This window comes from Helicoverpa zea, chromosome 4, assembly GCF_022581195.2.
Source record: "Helicoverpa zea isolate HzStark_Cry1AcR chromosome 4, ilHelZeax1.1, whole genome shotgun sequence".
NCBI lineage: Eukaryota > Metazoa > Arthropoda > Insecta > Lepidoptera > Noctuidae > Helicoverpa > Helicoverpa zea.
The window spans coordinates 1,662,478-1,677,492 of NC_061455.1; the positions used below are offsets into that span (position 1 = coordinate 1,662,478).

Sequence of the window (15,015 nt, forward strand, 5' to 3'; positions counted from 1 at the left end):
AAATTTCACTAATATACCTATTGTAGGTCTTGAGATATTGACGTCAGAAAATCGCTATTTTTACTGTACACTCACTGATTGACTGACTGACTCACTGACTCACTCATCAAAAACCTAGACCACTTCCAATGGTCGTATTGACTTGAAATTTGGCATGGAGGTAGGTCTTTATATCAAGGTAAAGGGAAAATTCTGAAAATGGCCAAGTGTGAGTAGGTTTCAAAAGAATGAAGGTGTAAATTTATACCCGGTGTAAATTTATACCTCTAAGGAACTAAAACGAATTAAATTTATCTATATTTATATAATATATCTTCGAATGGTCGTACCGATCTAAAATTCGTTACAAAGGTTTGTATTTAGTCAAAGTAAAGTAAAAATCTGAAAACGGTCAAGTGTGAGTCACTTTCGAAAATAACGAATGTGTAACTTTGATCCACGAACATAATATATATAACATAATATATTCCATATTATCGAACTTGGCAGTCTTTCACATTTTTGTTTTGGGCGGGTTACTTGTTACGTTACACTAAATGACATACATACATACGACACAAAATTAAACTATCGTAGATAGATACAAGTTCCTATGAGTCAAAACACTCTAGTTCAATGACTAGTAGTACTTATGACACGTTAAAAATAATAACTATCATGATAAATGTTTAGTGCTTACTTTAAATGACATAAACTACGTATCACTAATACACAGTCCCCATTGAAATGTTCATTTTTCTAATTATTTCCTCTGATAGCTTCCAAATATGATGGTGGCAGCTCACGCTGGATAAGAGCCGCGTATTCTTCTTTTGTCCATCCAATCACCACTGGAACTCGTGCATACTCCTTACCATGAGGAAAAGGTGCCTTAATCGTCACTTTAACCTCAAATTCTCCTTCCATTATCTCCGAATTTTGTATCGAGTATAAATTATCAAGTACTGGTATAGTTCTCTCCAGTTTTGTCACACTATTTGCCCTTATAGGAGGAGAAGTTTCTTTGGTCCCTGGTATACTTCTTTCTGAGACGTGTGTAGTGGAATACTTCTCTTTTGATATATAAGTGTTATGATGAATAAGCTGACTTTTGATAGAGATGGCGACATTTGAGTCATTCGTCACCGTCATCTTCAGACGAATGCTATCGCCTGAGCTTAAAAATGTTCTGACTATTTCTCCTTTTACTGTGATCTTATTGTTTGCATTGAAGGAAAGTAGCTTTTGCTCGACTTTGAAGGGAGATGGCCCGCGAGTCAATGGCTCCACATATCCATAAACAGGTACTTCACGCTCATTTTCAAGTTTCACTTCAGCGCCAAAAGTTCTTTTTTTTTTTCAAATTTCACGAAAATTGTGTAGTGTATCTTACAAAAGTCAGTCTTAACTGATGATGGTATATCATCTGGCAGTACAAACTCAAATGGGTATGCATAATCTCCAGGGTCAACCATCTCGTCTCCAACTGGTGTAAATAAATTCTTGTTGATGGATACATACTCTTCCTTGTTTGTAATGTAAATTGTTTCATCGGGCGAATCTGTTTGAGTCCAAACGCATTTTCCACGGCCCTCGAAAGAAATGTCAATACTGTCGTACCGCTTTGGCTTATATATAGAAAACTTCACTATTCCTGTCGCATATTGTCCGGCTTTAAAATGTCCGTTTTTGTTCTGTTAAGAATTATCTGACACTTGGGAGTCATGGTTGTAAACAAGTGCGTAAGAGGAGTGCGAGAACACGACTAATGATCACTTCGCTCTACCAGCTAGCGGACTGATCCGATGACTCATGAAATAGCCTATGTTAATTCTAAACGCAATGCCGCTATCAAAATGGAGACAGTTGACCTTAAGTTGATTATATTTTGTCCATTCGCGACGTTGTTGAAGCTGCTTCCCGCACGCACCTCCTCAGCCGCCGCGCGCCTAAAGCTACAGCTACAGCCGGCTTCAGCGATAACGCGCACAGATATATACATATGTAGATAATAAAGCTTTTGTTATCGAATTCTAAAAAGTATACGTATGCAAATTATACAAAGCGTAGCAAAAACCTGTTATTTCTTTACGACATTACATTTATCTTTACACACCATTTTATCTAGATAACCACTATCGGTTTATGTTTTTCTAATATCAACCATACACTCGTGTAGCTAAAGTTAAATTTTCTTTATAGACATCAAAACTGAATACGTACATAAATAAAGTTTGTATCATGATTTCACTTCAGTCTTTATTCTGCCACAATACTGAAAGGTCGACAAAATAAGTACTTGATAAAATAAGATTCCAAGATTTTCTTACATACACAGTTAGTTACAAGTGAAGCTAATATAAGCGTGTTAAAAATGGGTGTGCTGTGTCAAATATTAATTAATAGAACAGACGAAGGCGTGTTCAGATCTGGACAAACTGTAACAGGAACACTGAAGTATTCTATAGAAAAACCAACGAAATACAATAGTATCGATATTTCGTTTGTAGGCAAAGGAGAGAAGGAAGTCGTAAAAACAGAAGAACCTATAGCAACGAAGAAGAATATTTTTCTGTACAACAGAATTTATACACTGCCAAATGTGATGAGATGCTGAAACCTGGAGCATTTGAATATCCATTTGAGTTCATATTGCCTTACAATATACCAACGTCCTTTAAGAATGACACATGTACAATAGAATATAAAGTGATCGTAAAATTTGCTAAAAGAAAACTATTTAGTTCTGGTGATAGCTTTGAAACTGTAATTCCTATTAGTGGCTGTGTTAGCTCATCACTCCAAGAGCCTTTATTATTTGGGTTAAGAAAAACCCTCACGTCTTTTAAATCAAAGAGTAAAGTGAGAGTGAATGCAGAAATAGACAAAGTTCTAGTTGCCCCGGGAGAGAACTTTAATCTGAGGCTGACGATATTCAACGACTCAAATGTCTTTCTAATAGTCAAAACAGAACTTTTAACATTCTTCACCTATGTATCTAGTATTGGACATACAAAGGTTGTGATGCAGCCTATAGAAGCAACTAAGTCAAATTCAACAAAAATAAAGGCAGGAAGTAAGACGGAACTAGTATGTAATGTACCAACATTAACGAATTTGTACTCGATACAGCATACACAGATACTGATAGGACAATATAAGGTGAGAGTTATGGTTAAATTACCATTTCCTCATGTTAATGCTGCAGGGGCGATACCGGTGGAAATTGGAGAGATTGGAAATCCTCGCCAGATTGCTGTTCCTCCAGATCTTGAGAACCCCTCTACTTCCTACAGTCTAACAGAAAAGAATTACAGATTCAATCATGAAAAAAATGATGACGATTTTGAAAATTATGATGAAAAAGTAAAATCAGAATACGCAAGTGATAAAGGTGGCGAAAATGAAGACAGTGATGAAGACGGTAAAACTTACTATGAGCAATTTGATTTAGAATATACAAATGATGAAGAGTTGATAAAATATGTTGACAAATTGAAATTAGAATATACAAGTGAGGAGAACAATAATGAGTTTGAAGACGATGACAGCGAAATTGAATTGAAAGACGATAGTGAAAAAAATTATGTCATTACATCGAAATGAAAAACTATAAGAAAATAAGGACAATAATAAAGATTTGACTAGTCGAGGTAAATACCTACCAAATTATCGACTACTTTACCTTATCCCAATTAATACTTGGGTCGGCTTACCTATCTATGAAGCATGATGCGGCTTCGATTTGGGAAGTCCTACCAAATATAGTTTTAATTTCTATTGCGTCGTAATAAAAGTCATTGATATGGTCTGAATAAAAATGCTTTATAAATAACATAGATGTTTTTTCTTCATCCTCTAGCTTTAACGGGATTTCAAAACAACATATACATATACACATATTTGAACCTTGTTTGTCAGTTGAATCATCCCAAATGATTGTTATAGTCTTAAACAGTTTAGGCGCGCAATCATAGATTTGTGATAACATAATCTGAACTCTTACAAATAATGTTATCTTTAATATTAGACATTATTAACTGATAATTGCTGATGAAGTACATTCTTACAGCTGATAATTGTACAAGCTGTTAATTTGCACCCATGACAAATTCAGGAACGAATGATTCACGACCCAAATCTATATATATAAAAATGAAACTTTCCGTTGTGACGACATAACATGAAAACGGCTTGATCGATTTGTCTGAAAATTAGAGGGGAGGTAACTTAGACCCGGGAAAAGGTTTTAGGATAGTTTTTGTCACCATCCGGCTACGGGACGCGGGTGAAACCGCGGGCGAAAGCTAGTCAACAATAAAATGGGTACGTAATTATTTTTATTTATTTAAGGAAATCCGTCAGTGTAACCCAGTGTTTTTAAATTCAGCTCGTGTGTTTCTAGCCTTACGCTCTCACACTAACGCAAACACAAAGCGTACGCAACAAAGTATTTTTTTGTCGGTTCCAGTCTCACCGGCCCAACACTATATTTTTTATCAAATCAAACTTGGCTATGGGGTAGACTTTATAATTGCTGTTGGCATTATTGATACTGAAAGGAAAGGCTTAGGGCACACTGCAAACTTTTAGTCGGCCGATAGTTTGATCGGTCTCATAAATCAGTATCGAGGACTCCCAACGCAAAATGCGTGGTGTCAGGAATATAAGTTTGACTGCTACCTGGTACCTACCACAGTTACTGTTCTTAAGCAGATTGTGATAAAACGTATAAAACTCTGTTGAAATAAGGCCTTTAATTTTTTTTAAAATATCGCACCTAAATCGGCTAAGCATAGGTTAGTGAGATGTTTGGATTAATTGTGCAAATAAACCACTCATATGGAAAAACCAACAATTGACACAAAAAAATAAGTTGTTTAACTTATTTTTAACAAACGTTAATGACACGGATAAGTTTGCATAACAGTGTCACTTGTTGCCTTCAATAAGTATAATCATGGTAATTTCTAAAAACCGACCCAATGCGAGTCGGGCTCGCGCACGAAGGGTTCCGTACCGTTATTTATAAAACGGACAAAAAAATCACGTTTGTTGCATGGGAATCCCCCAAAATATTTATTTAATTCAGTATTTGTTGTCATAGCGGCAACAATAATACATCATCTGTGAAAATTTTAGCTCTCTAACTATCACGGTTCATGAGATACAGCCTGGTGACAGACGGACGGACGGACAGAGGACCGAAAACAATAGGCTACCCAACCTCTAAAACCCTAAAAAGCTAAAAATAGGCTACCCAAAAATAGTAAAAAAAAATCTTTATCTAAAGCTAAAATATTGAATCTAATATCATAAAATATAGGTCGGATACAAAGGTTATCTTCGCTCTAGAATTTTACTCGCTAGAGGTAATCGACGGCCTATTTCGTTTTAGTATTTATGAAAGCAATTTTCCTTATTTAGGAATGTCGAATAAAATATCTAGTAGGTATATGAATAAATGCTTATGATTTAGAACAAAATCTTAATAATAAAAAAACATTTAGTTTTATCCGAGCAACATAATTCGTCAATTACGTTTGTGAATTTTATTTTCGACTTCTCAGTCATTACAAAATAAGCAAGTAATCCTAACAACCAATATTACCTTTGAGGAAGGTACCTTCCCCGATTTATTAAAAAAATCTGTAATTAAACCAATTCACAAAAAAAAAAAAACTAAAACCGACCCAAACAATTATCGCCCAATAGCCCTTTTACCATCTGCCTCAAAAATCTTCGAAAAAGCTATGTGCGACCGCATTTACGCATTCTGCGAAAAATATAATATCTTTAATGAAAGTCAAAACGGTTTTCGAAAAAACCGTTCCACTACCTTAGCTGTATATAAATTTATCCAAGAAGCCCTAAACACCATAAATAACAGAGAATACGCAATAGGAATATTACTAGATATGACCAAAGCCTACGACAAAGTTCAATTTGGTATATTACTAAACAAATTAATATGGAATCGGTATTCGCGGAAAAGCTCACGACTAGCTAAAATCATATTTAAAAGATAGGGAACAATTAGTTGAAATAGAATTCTATAACCATGCAAGCAATGAAATTGAAAAAATCAGATCAAACAGTAAAATAATAAATGCCTCAATCCCTCAAGGCAGCGTTATAGGATGCCTACTCTTTTTACTTTATATTAATGACCTACCTACGACCATAAAAAGCCCATGTGTCCTATTCGCAGACGATATATCCATTTTAGTATCATGCAAAAACAACGAAAATATAGATGAAACTCTCAACTCCATACTTACCAAAACATGCAACTGGATGAATGACCACAATCTCGAAATAAACTACCCCAAAACTAACTTAATAACTTTCTACCCTTACCAAAAAACACCCTTAACCCTAGACTTTACCTTCAACAACTCAAAATTGGAAACCGTTAAAGAATTTACCTTACTCGGATTAGTTCAAGACACACACATTAACTGGAAACCACACATACAAAAAACACACACAAAAATTTCAAAATTCTCGTACGCTCTCCGTGAAATAAAAAAGACCACTAATTTCGAAACAGCACTAACCACCTACTATGCTTACGCATATGCGTGGCTTAGCTATGGTGTCACCCTCTGGGGTAACAGTACAGATGCAATAACACTCTTCACTCTGCAAAAGAAACTGATAAGAATCCTCGTAAACATAGAGCACACAGACAGTTGCAAGCCATTCTTCCAAAAACACAACATCTTAACTCTCCCCTGTATCTACATACTAGAATCATGCAAATTTGTCCGTAAACACCAAGAGCTGTACACTCAACGAGACGACAACCAATCACGCTATCAACTCAGACCCCGCGCTAAACTAAATATACCTAAGTCTAGATTAAAAATGCACTCGACAAGTCCCTACGCTATTTTTTTATTTTATTTTATTTTATTTATTAGGGATAACAAACAATTACACACTTATTAAAAATCTAACAAAATGGTTAAGTAGTATACATCAGTGTGCAACTCACGACGTTATCCACAGCTGAAACAAATAGTAATGTACATCATGCACGAGTAGTTAAAACTAAAATTACAGACTATGAGAAACAGACAATTTTAAACAAGTGAAGCGAAGTAAAACATAAAAAGAAAAAAATGTATATATGTATATCTAAAGGAATGATTGACACTATCTTTTTATAGTTTTAGTGAGAACATTTCTAAATTGACTATGTGTAAGAGAAAAGTCTAAATCCAGATCCGAGGACAAAGTATTATAATTTTTTACCATGCGACACAGAGGCGCGCGCTGTCCAGCGTTAGTACGGCTGGAAGAAACAGCAAACAGTGGACGAGCGCGCACCCCGCGCCTATTGACGGTACGGGGAACTATATAACATAATTGATTAGTTATATCTGAGCAATCATACTTGTTGTTACACAAATCATATAGTAGTATTGTTTCTAGGAACGTACGTCTTGCCTGTAGGGTAGGAAGTTTATAGAAATCTAATAAATTTTCATAGGACATAATTTTGCGGTAGCACCGATAATGAGTAGCTTTAAGAAATTTGTGTTGTACAGCTTCAAGATTTTCAATATATATTTTGTAATAAGGGTTCCATATCTGTACACCATACTCTAACTGTGATCTTACGAGTGATTTGAACAAGTGAATATAAGTATTACAGCGTTTAAAATCAATCATACACCTCATAACAAATCCGAACATTCGAAATGCGTTACTTATAATTTTATTGATGTGTTGATCAAGATGTAGCTTGCTATCTAGTAGTACTCCAAGATCCCTAACTGAAGTTACCTTTTGTAGTGGCACATTGTCTAGGTTATATGTCGTCTGAAATACATTTTTCTTTTTGGTGAATGTGACTGCCAAACATTTTGAAAAACTGAGTTGGATCTTGTTTCTTAAGCAGTACATAGAGAATCTGTTTAAATCTTCCTGAAACTTATGGCAGTCATCAATACTCTGTATTTTTTTGAAGATTTTCAGATCATCAGCATAAAGAAGAAATTTAGAATTTTTAAAACAATCGTCTATGTCGTTAATAAATAAGATGAACAAGAGGGGACCCAGTATAGATCCCTGGGGCACGCCGGAGGTAACCCTAATGGACGTCGACTCATGACCTTTGATAACTACCTTTTGAGTTCTGTTTGAGACATAGGATGCGAACCAGCGAAGCAAGTCACCTCGTATTCCATTGTAGGCTATCTTTGTCAAAAGAAGTTCATGATCTACCTTATCGAAAGCTTTCCGAAAATCTGTGTAGACAGCATCAACTTGTATTTGTTTGTCCATACTGTTAAACAGGAAATCAGTGAAGGTCAATAAATTTGTTATAGTGGACCTTTTTTTAACAAATCCGTGCTGTTGTTTTATTATTACATTATTTAATATTGGACTAATTTCGTTATGGACAAGCCTTTCAAAAAGCTTCGATAAGGCAGGCAAAATAGAGATAGGACGGTAGTTTTCAATGTCGCTTTTGGAACCTGATTTATGAACAGGTGTTATATGTGCTTTTTTCCATATCTCTGGAAATGTGCCCTCCGATATACATTTATTAAATATGATATGAAGGGGTACACATATACTATCTGAGGTCATTTTGAGGTAATATGCCGATATCCCGTCAGGTCCGGGGCCCTTGGTGGTGTCCAGTGATTGTAGGGCCTTTAAAACTTTATCAAGGCTGAATGATATACTGCTCAATAAAGTACAGTCATCGTTATAGGCATTCGTCGGTAACCAACTATTTGAATCAAAAGTCGATTCCTCATAGACCGAATAAAAGAAATCGGAAAACATATTACAGATTTTTGTAGGATCACTAGCGCAGTTACCTTTATAGGACATATTAGAGGGTATACCAGGATTACCCTTACGGTGTGAGATGTAACTCCAAAGATACTTAACGTTTTTATTTATATTATCCTCAACCGAAAGAATATAATTATTGTAACTTTTTTTACATTCCGCTTGAAATCTATGCCTAAGCAAGGAGAATTGCTCGTAATCTGATATGTTGTTGTATGTTTTCCATTTTACCCAAGCATTATTTTTGTTTTTAAACATGTGAATCAGCGACTTAGAGAACCATACGGGGAATTTCGTTGATCTCTTAATAGTTTTTGGAGCGTAATTCTTGATGGTGCGAAAAATAACATTATAGAGTGCGTTTACTGAATCATCAGCTGACAAACCTTTGAAAACATTTAACCAATCAACGTTACACAACTCCTGATTTATTGAATCATAATCAGCTTTATACAAATTGTATTTCGTTAGTGTCGCCCGCGGAAGCGTTCGTATTAATTTATATTGGAAAGTTAAACAGAAAGGGGGGTGATAGCGATCCACTGGTAAAAGTTCAGACTGTGGAACATGCAAGCAGCAGTCGTGATTACTTATAGCCAAATCCAGAATGCGCTTCTTGTGGTTTCTCAAGGAATTAAACTGAAACGCATTGATTAGCGACATAAAATTTACCAAATGTTCACTAGCACATGAATTACTATCACAAAGCAACCCCTCGGAGTAGTTATTAGAGGGAAACCAGTTTACGTCCGGCAAATTATAGTCGCCAAGTAAGAATATTTCTCTAGAGTTATACTTGTCAATATTAGTCAGCAGGCTTTCAAAATGTACGGAATAAACATATTCGGGAGATTTTGGAGGAATATATGTTACACCAATAAGGTATTTATGATTATTGTCACCTGGCAATTGTATAAGCAAATGTTCAATATATGAATCCATGGATATTTCTGTTGACAAGTAAACTGCGTTCAGGGTTTTCATGACGGCTACAAGCACTCCACCGCCCTCCTTTTTATTTGTAGCGGCGCGATTTCTGTCACATCTAAAAACCTCATACCGTTCATCTATGAATTCGCTATCGAATATATGTGGAGTGAGCCACGTTTCGGTTAATATAATAATGTTATAGCTATTGGCTAATATATTCATATATAATATGTTAAGTTTAGTACGTATACCCCTACAATTCTGATAATAAATAGTTAAATTATCAAGCATTACACATATTGAAAATTAAAAAAATATACATTCGGCAATATAGTAATAATAATAAAGTATGAAAAAGTGAACTGTTCAATATATTAGGTGCTAATCTCAATATCACCATAGAATTGTGTAACAACAGTAAAATCGCTCCAAGACACATATAATAAAATAGGCTACTAACAAATACTTTCAAACCTTCAATGACCCATACAATTAACATTTCACTTACGTCATTATAATACTCAGATTTAAATGTAAGACTATTGTTCCTGTTCACATACAGTACCAGTACCAGATTTAATTTTACATATATCTTCTGGCGATCGTATAGCCAATGCTGGTGAGTTATCGGTTTTACGAACAAGTACCGTGCCATGTTTGATCCAGACGTACGTGAAACCATGCTTTTTGGCTGCATCGCGACATTCGCGAAACAACAATTTTCTACTCAAGGTTAAGTGTTCGTGCATGTAGATACGACTTGCTTTACCAGAGAACCCAAGTTGGTCAGAATTGAGGCCCTTTGCCAATCTAAATGCACTCAGTAAGTTGTCCCTCAATATTCGAGAACTCAGCTTGACAATAATGTTTTTTGGTTTATTGTTGTCCTTGAGTGCGTGTGGGACGCGATGAATGGCAATAATGTTCGCTTGACCCAAAGGAAATTTAATGTTAGAACAGATACTCTCCATTAGTTTAATTAAGTTCTCGTTCCGTTTTTCCGGGACATTGCTTATTTCGAGGTTGCAGCTTCTAGCCTGTTGTTCTAATGAATCTATTTTAGACTGTAATCCATTCACAATGTTATTAATAGAATCAAAATTAATCGCCTGCGAAGAAACAGTTTCAAACTGCTTTTTTAAGGCGTTATACGCATCATCGGTAAACTGGATAGATTCTTTCAACTCAGAGATATCTTGGGTAATAAGAATGTATTTGGAATCCATGCCTGATATTCTGTTCTCCAAAACGGCGTGGTTGTTTCTAAGAGCATTAAGTTCTTTTTTCATCTCTGTAGCAGTTTGTGTTAAGCTGGATAGGTCCGCCCGAATGCTATGTCTATTAAATTGTACAATAAACTACCCGCACAAATAAAAAGAGAAGATAAAATTAATATATTTTTAAAAAAACTTAGACAATTTCTTATAAGTAAATGCTACTATTCCGTTAACGAATACCTAAATGATAAAAATTTATTTATTTATTTATTTATTTATGATAGGTAACTTCACAGCTTACAGTACATTACATTAAATCATCATACAAAACATTACGCCAATTATGAAGTACACTAATACAACAATAATGATAATTTGTCGAAAGAGTGGCAGATAACAGGCAATGCACTATTATTATTTGTAAATATAAAGACATAAACAGTCACACACACATACACACACACACACACACCCACATATACGCGCACACACACAGCTTCCAAGTTTACAGTGTAGATTAAGTGTTTAAATAATAAAAAAAAAAGAACCTTTAAAATATAAATATGTAACTTATTTGCCTATATATCTACTTTAGTCTTAGTCAACAATAATAAGTAACATAGCCGATAAGAGCTTCCTCTCTCCTATCCCACTTATTTTGCTGTGCCCGACAGGGTCCATGTGAACTATATATAAGACTACCACCTAAGAAATCACATGGAAAACAAATAAAGTATTGAGTATTGAGTATTGAGTACCTTAATTATTTGGTTGCCAGGGCAACTGGGTTAAGAAGGTCAGACCGGCAGTCGCTCTTTGTAAAACGCTGGTACTCAGCTGCATCCCGTTAGACTGGAAGCCGATCCCAACATAGTTGAGAAAAGACTAGGCAGATGATGAGTCAGGTAAAGACTCAGATAAAGAATAAAGGTAAAAAAATACAATTTTAGTAACTGATAAGTGCAAAGGAAAACCCTGTAAGAAAAGTAAGATAGGTATAACAAGTCTGAAAAGATAAGAAATGCCTGATCGCCTAGACCTATCGTGGTGACTAACATCTGATAATCCAATATGTTTATTATCTACAAGGTAAACTGCCTAAAAATAATAAGCTTATCATGATGAATTCAGCAGTTTTACTAGTATTATCAGTTCTAGACAGATATAGGTAATGTTTATATGAAAACAATTCATGATTCACAGTTGCAACATAATGTGAAAGATAAAACAAGGATATCCTGAATATAATCTTAGGTATGTGCGGTTTTACTGATAAATACATTAGAATTTAATTTCCTCGTTTACATTACTATTGCTCTTACTTATGTAGGTATATCGGGTGTATCGTTCACAATCACATTAAATTAATGAAGAAAAAAGAAAAATACGTAAAAATAAAAAAATGTTTTTTTTTTTCAAACAAAGTAAATAGAATGTGATGACTTGCGCAAGAAGCCGTCTTGCGCAAGTCAGGCAGGAGCTGGATGCGAGAAGCTGAAAATCGATCTCAGTTGCGTGCACTTGGAGAGGCCTATGTCCAGCAGTGGACTGCGATAGGCTGATGATGATGATGATGAAATAGAATAAAAACGTGAAAATTAGAAACACCATATAAAAGTCAGTCATTACAAACAACTGAAATTCTCTCTTAAAAACTGACAGAAACATTAAATACTCCTAACTTTATCTCTGCTTTACACATGATGTTGTAAATTATAAAAACGAAAAATGACCCCTGTGATTAAACCACTGAATGGATTAGGTTATTTTTTTTACAATTCGCCATAGAATATCATAAAGTATATGCGATAGGATTTAATGTGATTATGAACGACACTCCCTGTATACTAAGGACACTGATGAGTAATCCAAAAAATATTCAATGGTTAAGATATTTGCTTTCAGTAGCAAATAGGCAATAGGCTTTTGTTTTAGTAGCTAGCTATTATATACTTCCCTACCGATTTTGGCTATGGTGACTGCTTTCAATTATTATTTAGAGAGGAGAGCTATTAACAAAGATATGACTGCTGGGAAATTGAAATCAGGGCCTCCACCTGCCTCTGGGATCCTATCGAGTAAAATTTTTCCTATTGGGCATAAGTAGTTCTCACGTTTTATTTCCTAGGAAGCCCGTAGAACATAAACTACCCGCCTATGTTCAATGTAATGTGTACCTTTTTGACAAAAGACTTAAATATAACTCTGTTTATATCCCGATTTATAATACACATTTTTTATAACAATCGTTCAGACAAGTTTTAGGTCAGCAAGATTGCTTACCTACTATAATAAGTATAAAATACATAGGTTCATTCCCTTTTACAAGTCAACTTAAATATCCTTACCAAGTTAGAAAATAAGCCCAAAATATACAAGTAGATAATCCCGTACTTTACGTAAATTGCTTTCACTGAAAACATAAGGATAATCAGAAAAATTTCAATATATTAACTTCTATTTTCGGAAAGGTAGGCTTCGTAAAGATTGAGGTCGCTACACCTTTTGGTTCAGGCTTAGAGCATTCAAACAACCGGAATCGCCATAAGCACCAATCTCTTCTCGATGTCACATCGTTACCCACGTTCATAATAAAATTGACTAACACAAGCATGAATTTCACGCACACATAGATTAAGAAGTCGTGGTGGCCTAGTAGCTAAGGCACCGCAGTGCCTCAAATCGTTTATGGTTTCGATTGCAGGTCAAGCAAGTTTTAAATGAAACTTTTCCTACACAGACACAAGAATAAAGATGAAGGAAAACATCTTAAGTAAAACAGGAATAAAGTCTGAAATCGCTAATCCTCGCTAATCATCGCTGAGCAAGTGTTTAACGTTCGTTCTTTCTCTGTATGAAAAGATGTAACTGTGGCAAAGGCGTCTCCAGTTATTTTAAATGCTCTAAGTGCTCTAAGTTCAGGTATTCTGAATTCGTATCTAGAAAAAGGTTAGAAATATCTTAAGATTTAAGAGATTGGTCTCATCAATTGAATAGTTGAATTGGAGATTAAAAGTAATAAGTATGCAAACAGTGATGACGCATTAACAATATTGGGACTTTCAGTCATTTGATTTACTTTATAAAATGGTGATAAAATGGTATACTTGTAACGGCATAAGATTACATCAGGAATAATCATAGCCTTGAATTTCATTATCCTCTTTATAATAAAAAAGAAAACTTGTAGGTATATAGACTATAGCCGCAGGCAGTGTAGAAACTATTCCGCACACCGGAAAAAAGTAGCCTGCAGCATATCTCCATATTTATGGGCTATCTAATACCGTAAGAATTTATCAAGTCAGTCTCGTATTTCATAGTTACCTCGTTCAAACAAACTATTCAGTAGTAGAATATTAGTACGGATATACGTATGTATAATATAGCTAAAAAGTTTGTTTTTTGTTTATTTGAAAGTGCTAATTTCAATGCCGCGATAAAAACCTACGTAATATCAGTCCTATCTGCCTGTTGAACGTCATGCCCACGGAAAACAAAATGACTGCGGAGATGGCATAACGCAAAAGCCCCGAAGAAAGTAAGCGCGCCAAAATATGGGTGTTCGAAGATCGAAAAACGTAACTATCTCTGCCCTGTATATGTTCTGTGGAACCCGCCCCATAGTTTCAAAATAAAATATGATGTTAAAAAGAACGTGACAGTTTTGTAAGCTCTTGCATCTCCACTATCTTTCCTTTTTCCGTGGTCTCAATTCAGAATGGTGTGACGTCACACAGATTAATCAATGAACGTCGACGTACATAGCGAAATATGAGTGTCTCTTTCAGTCGCGCTGAAAGATTGTCTGCCTCTCTGTCTAGCAGTGACGTTCGGATACATTGCTCGATCATCATTTACGCTAGAAAAACTTTGTGTTCAATGGATCTAGGCAGTTTTAAAGCCATTCGTTTGCTTAAACATAAATTCATTTAGTTATGTATTAGTTTTAGGATAAATATTAAGATATGAACTGCGTTTCTCTGATTTATAACAGAAGAGTCTTCTCGGTGTAGATTCAACAGGCGATATGAAGCGTGTATCCGAACGCACAGGTATCGACATAATAATATTT

General features: G+C 35.1%; 2 pseudogenes; one reads left to right on the forward strand and one right to left on the reverse strand.

Annotated features, from left to right (window-relative positions):
- Positions 1–487: 487 nt before the first annotated feature.
- LOC124630044 lies at positions 488–1,705 on the reverse strand (annotated as a pseudogene).
- Positions 1,706–2,237: 532 nt separating this feature from the next.
- Positions 2,238–3,814, forward strand: LOC124629810 (annotated as a pseudogene).
- The last annotated feature ends 11,201 nt before the right edge of the window (positions 3,815–15,015 follow it).